Genomic DNA, 9,537 nt, shown 5'->3' with positions numbered 1-9,537 from the left:
CACAGCCGGGCAGGCAGGGGAGGTGGCACAGCCACCATGTGGCTCCCAGGGTAATAGCAATGGGGCACAGAGCCCCAGCCCACAGCAGCAGCCCTCCACCACCCCATGCACAAATCTGGGGGGCACATGCTGCCCACAGGCCTACCATGACGCATGCACAGTGGCAGGAAGCACCCTGCACTCCTGAATGAGCTGCCTGCAACTCCAACCAACCTATGATCTGCCCCAGGGCCCCATCCACCCTAGTCCTTGCCCTTGCCTCTGCCCTACTCCCTCACCACAGGGGCCTTGATCTGCCCCCACACACTTACTTGCTGGGTGGTGTCTGTGTAGCAGAACGGTAGAAGTACCTTTTAAGTTTAAGTTTTACTCAGCCCCCACAAATAATATTTTCTCTCTTTACCTATGCCTACAAGAAACATTGTGTTGCCCGGTTGCAGTAAGTACTGTCAGTAACACAAATACCACATGGATTCCAACATGGCATTTGATGATCCCAAGCTACATTCCCCTAGAAATTCAACATAAAATATAACCAGTAGTAACCACTAATCTGTGTCTCCTTTGATTGAACCAGCAAGATGCAACACCATAGCAGTTCTTAAACTATTTTTTTTTATACTTATGATTTTCACTAACATAAAACCTCAAGCACCACCATTTAGCCTAGGAGACAGACTGTAATTCTGTGTAGGAAAAATAAAGTGGCCATTTGTGGAAAATAAAAATGATAAACTGAGACACCTCTCTCATGTACGCTATCCCTTCCTTGCTCTATTTACAGTCTACCCACTTCTTGATATTTGTTTACATGGTTATTCCATCTCTTGGTTGCTCTATTCCTGTTTTCTGACCAGTTCCCTTCTCTTAGCCAATCTACATACATAAAAGATATCACCATTCACTCTGAGCTCCATCCATCTTTCAGGTACTTTCTTTCATCTCCCTGTCACAGGGCGGGAACCCAGGAGTGGCTGTGATCTTTCCTGGCGCCCCCTACCGTGCCAAGTTGGTATAAAATGCACCCTTGTTTTCGCCCGCCACGTCTTTGATGGTATGAATATTAAGGGAGGCTTCCTTTTATCCTCCTTGGCACGGTATCCCTGACGTGTTCCAGCCTGTGCCCTGTCTACAGTGATTCTGGGCACTCCCGCCTCAAGGGCTACGTGTGGCTCCTACCACCCCTAATACCACGCCCCAAACTTCTCAGATGTCTTGGACATTGTTTAGTCAAATACTGTTGCCCACACCCTCACGGACACCCTCTGGGCTTGTCTTCTACTCGTGGCCCACCCTGGGGCCCTTCTCTGCGCCCTCCCCCTCCCTGGGGCTTCTCCCATCTCTGTACTCTCACCCGCACTGGGGCCTTGCTCTGCGCCCTTGTAGCCCGCACTGGGGCCTTTCTTGTCTATACACCCTTTCTGGGCTTCCAACCTGCGCGCCCTCCCTGGGCCTTGCCTCGCGCTCACACCCAGCCCGCACTGGGGCCGGTCTCGCGCTCACACCCCCTTTCTGAGTCCTACGTCCCACTGGGGCTTCCCACAATTGGGGCTCAGGCGGCCTCAGCCTTACCTGGCCCCCAGACCCCCTTTTTGGGTCCTACGCCCCACTAGGGGCTTCCTGCCTGCACCCACACTGGTCCAACCCCTACAGCCTCACCCGGTCCTCCGGTGTAACAACAACAAAACAATATCATAAGCCAACCGGCTACAACTCAAAGATAAGCTGTGTGGCTAAGACATAACCTCTAATCCCTCTAGTTAATCATCATTCCCATCCCTGCCAGGAGTTCCTTTACCTGGCATCCTCTCTGGTAAGTGGCTTAGGCCATCAGGCTTCTCTACTCTGCCTGCTCCCACCGAGCTCCACCTTCCTTGACTGCCAGAGGGGAACTACCCCCTTGGCCTCAGCCTAAGCTGTTTATATAGGCCAGGCCCTGCCCCCTTCCGGTCAGCTGATCTCTGTGGTTGCCCTGGCAACCCACACCTGTCTTTCTTTAGGAGCAGGCACTTCAGTGTACTGTGACACTCCCCTTTACCTTTGTTTTGCTTTATCGGATGAACAGAATGATATTATTCCCTCCCTACTGTTTCTGGGCTTGAAAAAGGCTACTCCCTCTGTTTAATTCCTCCAGTTTGCCTAGAGACAGGCTTACAATGGGGTGCAGAAAAATGGCTCTTGGCTGGGAGTGGGAACATGTCTCCTCCTGAATCTAGTAAGTCCTCATGATTGCTGCAAGTCTAAATTTGCACTTATGCTACTGGTGGTGCCATGTGATCCACTAAGGGATCCCAAATCCTGACACACACTCTGCATATCCCCAGAAATGTCTGTTTGTTTTGGACTGAACGTATCAACACAAACCCAGGCCTATTACTTCCTCCTGTGATGCTTCCATTGCTTTTGGGCTGTCACTAGATGTCAGTTTTAGGGCCAAGAAACCAGAGCATTTGCATGGGGCTCCACTGGACTGTGTTTGTTCAAGCCAACCAGTGTGTATATGGGAGGCGGGAGAAGTCAATGCCTAGGTTCTTTCCTGGCTGCCCACCAGTCTACCTCAGTTCTAGCTACCTTTCCAACAGATTATATTTGGGACTGCATATTTGGGACACTTACTCCTTAAAGTGTCCCTGAAACTGGATCAGGAGGTACCAGTACTCCAAGAGTATTGGACCAGCAAGGACCAACTTTAGCACTTCTATTTGCAGCTGGCTCTTTTGAACAGAATATGAAAAAAATGCTCAAACAATATCAATTAGAAAGCTAGAGAAGAAAGTCCAAATCTTCATACACCACTTGCATTGTTAAAAGAACACAGCTCTTACTAAATCCTTCCAAATTTTACATGAAGAAATCTACTGTAGTGTGAGAAGTACTATACTTTCATTTCCTTGGCTAGTTGCTAGGTTTTCAAGAACAAGTCTGTCAGAAGAATAAGTTCTATTCACAAGCTATGCCATAAACCAGCAAAACCACCTTAAGACTCAAGTTCTTTCCTTTAGTGTTGCTGTCTTAATAGCAAAGGTATGGAATGACGTCTTTATGACAATGTGTCTTGGAATGGGATTCCATATTCATATCATGATGTAACACCACCACGAACTGATGCAATGTATTTAGACTGGAGTTGTCACTGAACACTGATTTTCATCTACAGTTCTTAATGAAGCTTAGCATCTTGGAAAATTAGGCAATTTAAGACAAAGCTTACCTTTGTTTCTCTGAAGCACTGGCAGTATTCTGCTTCAGCAAGTTGTTCACCTAACCTCTGGTCCTTTGCAAATGGCGTAGCATTCTACAGAGAAAAAGAAGACAGTCATTCCAACTTTTCATTTACCCATACAGTGAGATTAAAAGTATTTTCATTGCCTCTGCCTGTCTTTGACTCCTGCTTAAAGGGCCACAATTCATTACAAAATTACACTTTAATCTGAATATTTTTACCTACCATTGTTTCAAGTGTTACCTCAGATGACTATTATTGAAAAAGGTAGTGAAAATGATGATTAAAAAATAGCTTTTGGTTGTGAGAGTCTCATGCAGCAGCAGATGAGAAACAGCTATTTTGCTATAGTTATAAAACCTTTAATAGTTGCAGCTTTTTTATTTTGAAGGATTTTTCCCCACCACAGTTGAGAATGAAGTATTAGCAACAAGATCATTTGACCTTTTATTAGAAACAGCAGCCAAATCTCACTAATTGGCCTCATAATATTGTAATTCATTAGTCACTATCTTCATGGAAATTAATCTCTTTTCATAGGCATGTTTTATATGCCATGAAAATATATTTAACATCTCAGCAAAACAGAAGCCAGAAAAAGTGTAATATTACTTGTTACTATGGAGATCACAGGAGTCAATTTTCTTCAAAGTATTAAAGTGCAGAACAGCTCCATTTGTAGTACTGAATACATGAATGAGAGTTAGTCTAGCAAGTTTTACATTCAAAGTAGAATCACTTACAATTTCATTTAAGCAAAAATGAAATTAGGTATGGAAAAAATAAGGCTAGTTCTTCTGTTCATCTAAGGAGAAAAAGAAAAGGATTCAGGAACTGCTTTGGGTCAAAAAATAATTGTGCGCGCAAAGCACTACTGGGATGATAGCCTAGAACTTTGGTAATTTCTTTCATTGATTAAACTTCATTAAAGGCAAAAAATTGAATGGCATTGGACAGGAAGAGAGCGAGTACTAGCAGGCCACTTTCCAAACGGATTTCCCAGAACCAGAGCAATTAATGGAGTGCCTTATACAAGCTTTTCATGCACTCCTATTTGTTATGTCACAGTGTCAGCTGAAAGTTTCATGAATCATAAAATGTAACATTTTAATGATTATTTCTTCACATCTCAGAGAGACCCTTCCAAGTACATGGACTATTAGTAATGTGTATGCAGCAATTGAAACAAGCATTGTCCTTGAACAAGGTCACACAGGCAAAAGCAAATCCACTAGGAGGAAATTATATGGGAGAAAAAAACAACTTACATTTACAACAGCAAAAAGCATCTTCTAGTGCTATATACCACACACAAATCCTCAAAACAACAACAAAAAAACCAATTCAGGGTCAAGGATGCTGATTGGGGTCTGAGGAGGGAGTCAAGAGCAATCTAGGAATGTTGCTTCTTAACTAACACCTTCTCCTTCTTCTCTGCTTATTCTGGGCTAAAGGTCTTTGTCTTCACTGCAGTGTTAGTTTGAATTACCTACACCTGAGTTAGCATAGTTTGAATCACATTAAATTAACAGCTGGATTAACAACACAGAGTTTGTATTAGCAGCATAGAGTAGCCAAATGAATTACTAGCTCCAGCATCAGCAGCACCCAAGCTTCAACTCATTCCCCTCAGCCAGGCGAGGTACCTCAAGTTTAAGGCACCACCATGGTCAGGCCAGAGATTTTTTTGCAAGCACCAGTCAAAAATAGTAAAAGTTTAAGGTACCATGAACTTAACGTTATCACTGCTTCACAATAATAAGCAGCTCATTGTACACAATCACCTGCATTTCACTAATAGTTCCCTTATCAATAATAGTAGGTAGATCATTTGCATCAGGAAAGAGAAGCAAGAAATTTGCAAGTTAATTGTTGTGTTTTTAATTTTGTTGGAGTGGAGCTGCCAAGAAAGTAAAGGGAGCAATGGCCAAAGAGACAGACCAGACAGCTGTCATCTCCTGCAAGCTGGATCCTAAAGGCAGCTCCATCCATTTACCTCTCCTTTCTTTCAGAGACAGTATTTAGAGGATATTCTCCTAGATGATCCTTTTAGGTTTTTTTTCCCTTCAGTAGCTTTTTACACCCATGGGATTCTTTTTCACCTATGGGATTGCTCCGGAGCAAAAAAAAAAAACCCAACAGAAAACAAACAAATAACCCCCCCCCAACACTTCTCCACTCTTAATTTGGTTTATCTAGAAAAATATCATCCTCTTTTGATATTCTAGGGTCACCTAGAATATTAAAATTAAGAGGGGGAAAAGGATGACTTGCAATAAGAGGAACAAGTTAATTCTTGCATAGTAATACTTAAAAAATAATGGCATTAACTCTAATAACTAACTCTACAATAACCATTTTTAAAAAGGAAAACCAAAAGCATGCATTTTCACACGCAGTGCTTTTATCTGTTAATGCAATCCTATTGTGCAATGATAGGATGATCCATGTGTAATTTATCACCAGAGGCATTACTAAAAGAGAAATCCTGACAGGGTGTAACACAACTGGTGAACAGGAAGACAAAAACTGAAGCTTGAGCTTTTCTGATATTTGTAAAACTACTATCATGCCCCCTTCTTCCTCACCTCCAATCTCTCTTTCACTACACTAAACATACCTAGCACACTCAACATTTACTTATAAGGTTTGCCTTCCAACCCTCTTATATTTTTGGCTGGCTTGGGACCCTCTCCAGCTTCTCCACATCCTTCTTGTAACGTAGAACCCAGAATACTCTATATGAGACCTGATCAGCAGCAAGTGCTACTATCACCTCCCATGTCTTTTACCTAATAGTTCTGTTGATGAAGCCCAGATTATTTCTTTTTTGTGTGTATGTGTGTGTGGCTGCATCACCTTGCTGATTTAGGACTAGTCTATGATCCACCAAAACTCCCTTGACCCTTCTCAGCAACACTACTGCAAGTTATCATCCGATCTGTATTCATCCTTGTGGTTATTCTTCCCTAGGTGTAGCACTTTACACTTGTCTGGGCACATCTACATGAGATTTTTCCTGCACAGTTGACTAATGAGCTGTGCAGTAAATGTCACATGTCTACACATGCACCCCTATTAGGCTGGAGTAAACTAATTTACCCCACAGCAGGATAGTACTTATAAATACAAGTACTATCCTGCTGTAGAGTAAAAAAGCTCTGTAGCAGTACACATGTAGATACTGCCCCAGCTGGCTGGGGCATGAAGCTGCTTCAATGCGGGGTGCTGCTTACCAGCTAGCCCTGCACTGAAGAATCCTCATGCCCCAGCAAGCCTTTCTGCAGCATGTCGAGACAGGGAGAGCAGCCCCAGCCTGGTAGGCTGATGCCCTGGGACCCCTGCTGCTCCAACCTGGCTCAGTGTGCTGCAGTCCCAGGCAAATGGCATGCCTGGGAGTAATAAACTCTGGAGCAGTAAGCTTCCAGTTGGTTACTGCTTCCAGTTAACTGCATGTGTAGATACACCCATGGTGCTGAACTTTATTCTTTTGTCTCTAGCTCAGCTCTCCAATCTGTCAAGATCTTACAAAATTCTCTCTTTACCCTCTGAAGTGTTTGTCAGCCTTCCCAATTTCATATCATCTGACAACTTGATCAGGAAGCTCTCTATTCTGACATCCAAATCATTAAATACATTAAGCAGCACTGGACCCAGGTCAGATCCCTGTGGAACCCCACTGGAAACATCTAGCCATTCTGACATCCATCAGTAGATAATTACTCTTTGCTTGGGGTTATTGAGCCAATTATGAATCCACCTTATAGTAACTTCATCTTGCCCACATTCTCTAGTTTATGTATGAGAATATCATGTGGGACCATATTAAAAGCCTTACTAAAGTTCAAATATAATGTATCAGCTGCATTCCCTTCATCCACTCACCAGTTACTTTGTCAAAGAAAATCAAGTTGGTTCTTAACAAATTCAGGCTGGCTGTTAGTGGTCAGCCTTTCCTCTCAGATGTTTGCAAATTGACTTTTGTTAGCAACATAACTTTTGCTAAACCCTTTCTTCCAAATTCTTTATTAACATGCCATAGTGTAAGAAGTATTGTAAATTCATTTATTTCCTACCCGTTTAGTTTCCTGGCTTCCAGAGGTATGTATGTTAGATGTTACAAACTCTGTTCTTTAGAAACAAATCCTTTCATTCAGTGCAGTTTCCTTAATAGCAATGGTACAGAATTGCATACATATAAAAATGTGTCCCTCCATGGGACTTCATACATGCATTATAATTGTAAACACCAAAAACAGATGCAAAGCATTCAGATTGGAGCTCATCACTGAATGCTGAATTTTTGTTTACAGCTCTTAACAAAGCCAGGAGGAGCCATGGGTACTTTGCCTTTCTGAAAACTGAGCAAAGACAAAGTTTACCAATTAAGCACTGACAGTATTCTGTTTCAGCAAATTATCAGCCTTGTCACTAGTTTTGCTCAGTAATATGGTTTCCTACAAAACACAGGAAAACAACCACTTCATCTTATCACATACCCTGGAGCCAAGATTAAAAAGTACATTGACCAAATCCAATGACCAGCATCATCTCTAACAACATTTTCATTGTTGTGGTAAGCTTGCAAAATTGGTATTTTATCAACTGAATATTTACTGTAACTTTACAGTAACTTTAAGGTAACATGATACAATGACAACTTCTCTATGAAGCAACATATTGCTTATTGTGGTTGGTGATATGAAAATCTAGTTTCTGTTTAAAGGCACCAGATTTTTCAGTGTTTTTAAAGAGATAAATACCAGGGTTAAGGCACTGTTGACTCAAAACAGTTTTCAATGCTGTTACGTTCAGAAGCAAACTTGTAGATGGGTCAAACCTGTGGATCATTAGTGATCAAACCTGAGGTACCCCTTAGTTAGGTGAGAGCTGAATGGCTGTTTTGATCTCCTAAACTTTAGACTTATGGATGCCTAATTCATCAACTATCCTTAAGTCCCATTGTGGCTCTTGCTTTATATATCTCCTTAGGGAATGAAAGGATGGCAGAATGAGATTTCAGCTATCAAAACTACTGATTGAAAGAAGTATAACAAAATTTTATTGACCATACAAGTGTTTTATATAATAGGTAGTAGTTGGATTGAACAGTAAAATTAGCAAATACTAGCAATAGTCTAGTCACACAGATAATAGTAGTTTATGGGTTTCATTTAAATTCACCAATGCACACATAGATAGAAATGTATAAATGTATTCTCTTGTGGACTCTTAATTTTCCCACCCACCCCAAGAATTACTGCCACATTTATCCCCAATTTTCCCTTTTTCTTTTATTTTGTGCTTTAAAACGTCTATTGGGAATATTTTGTTTTGGAAAGTCCCTCTCTAGCTCTTCAGCTACAAAAATTGCACAACACAGTATTTCCGGTGCTTCTACCACGTAATTAATCAAAGTAATTATCTTTATCAAAGTCTGAGCCAGTGTAGTTTTAGTTCTGTAAAGATGCAGATTCCAATCACGGGCTAGGTTATCTCTAGATAGCTCCATCATTTGAACAGTAATCCATCAAGGCATCCTTGTTATACTGATGAAACACATTGAAAAGTATGAAATCGGCATCTTCAACTTTGGATTCCAATGACTTATCTATTTAAAGACAAATGTATTACGTAAAATGGGAAATATTACAATGACCACATCCAGGTGTGAATTTAATTTACTCACAGGATGATTTACAGATGGCAGAACACATGATTTTACAGCACCAAGAAGGAATGCTTGTCCCAACTTTAGTTCTGTAAAGTTATATTGCCACAATAAGCTATACTTTACAATCCTATCCTCCTTTCTTTTCCTTTTAAAAAACTTTTTCTTTCACTTTGTCTTGTTTGTGCCTCTATCTTTCCATCTTCCTGCTTCTTTACCCCCATCTCAAGTAAATGTGCTAGTGAACTTAGGGTGAAGTTTGTTATACATTTGTTATACATTTGTTAAATGTCATACTAAGGACATTTAAAATGTGAGCATCTGCATGTTAAAGCTTGTTAACTCATGCTAAGTGCCCTCTGAGCATCTCAGAGTTATGCCACTTCAGGTGAGGGTTAACTCTGGGCTGTTCTACCTAGTTCATGTTAGGGTAACTTCAGTCTGCTCCGAAGAGGTAAAATGAGCAATCTGTAGTCCTCCAGCATTATAGGATGCACCACTGACACCCTGCCCACCCCTGCACCACCACCCAGAGCAAGGATAGAGCCCAGGTGTCTTGGCCCTCTAGTGGGAAGTCAGAGCTGTGCAGACAAGAAACAGTATTAACCCTTAATGTGCAACTGCTCACAGCACATCCTAACTT

The 9,537-nt window shown here is 41.6% G+C and overlaps 1 long non-coding RNA gene across 1 annotated transcript in view; it reads right to left on the bottom strand.

Annotated features, from left to right (window-relative positions):
* Positions 1-3,289, bottom strand: part of LOC109287483 — a 27,614-nt gene extending 24,325 nt beyond the window's left edge. The window contains exon 1 of the long non-coding RNA XR_002094877.1: positions 3,212-3,289. This is a non-coding gene — a long non-coding RNA (uncharacterized LOC109287483). The remainder of the gene's footprint in view (positions 1-3,211) is intronic.
* Positions 3,290-9,537: the final 6,248 nt, after the last annotated feature.

This window comes from Gavialis gangeticus, unplaced genomic scaffold (assembly GCF_001723915.1).
Source record: "Gavialis gangeticus isolate Ggan-Ray unplaced genomic scaffold, GavGan_comp1, whole genome shotgun sequence".
NCBI classification, from domain to species: Eukaryota; Metazoa; Chordata; order Crocodylia; family Gavialidae; genus Gavialis; species Gavialis gangeticus.
Note: the sequence above shows the minus strand (reverse complement) of the source record. Positions and strands in the feature narration are given on the sequence as shown.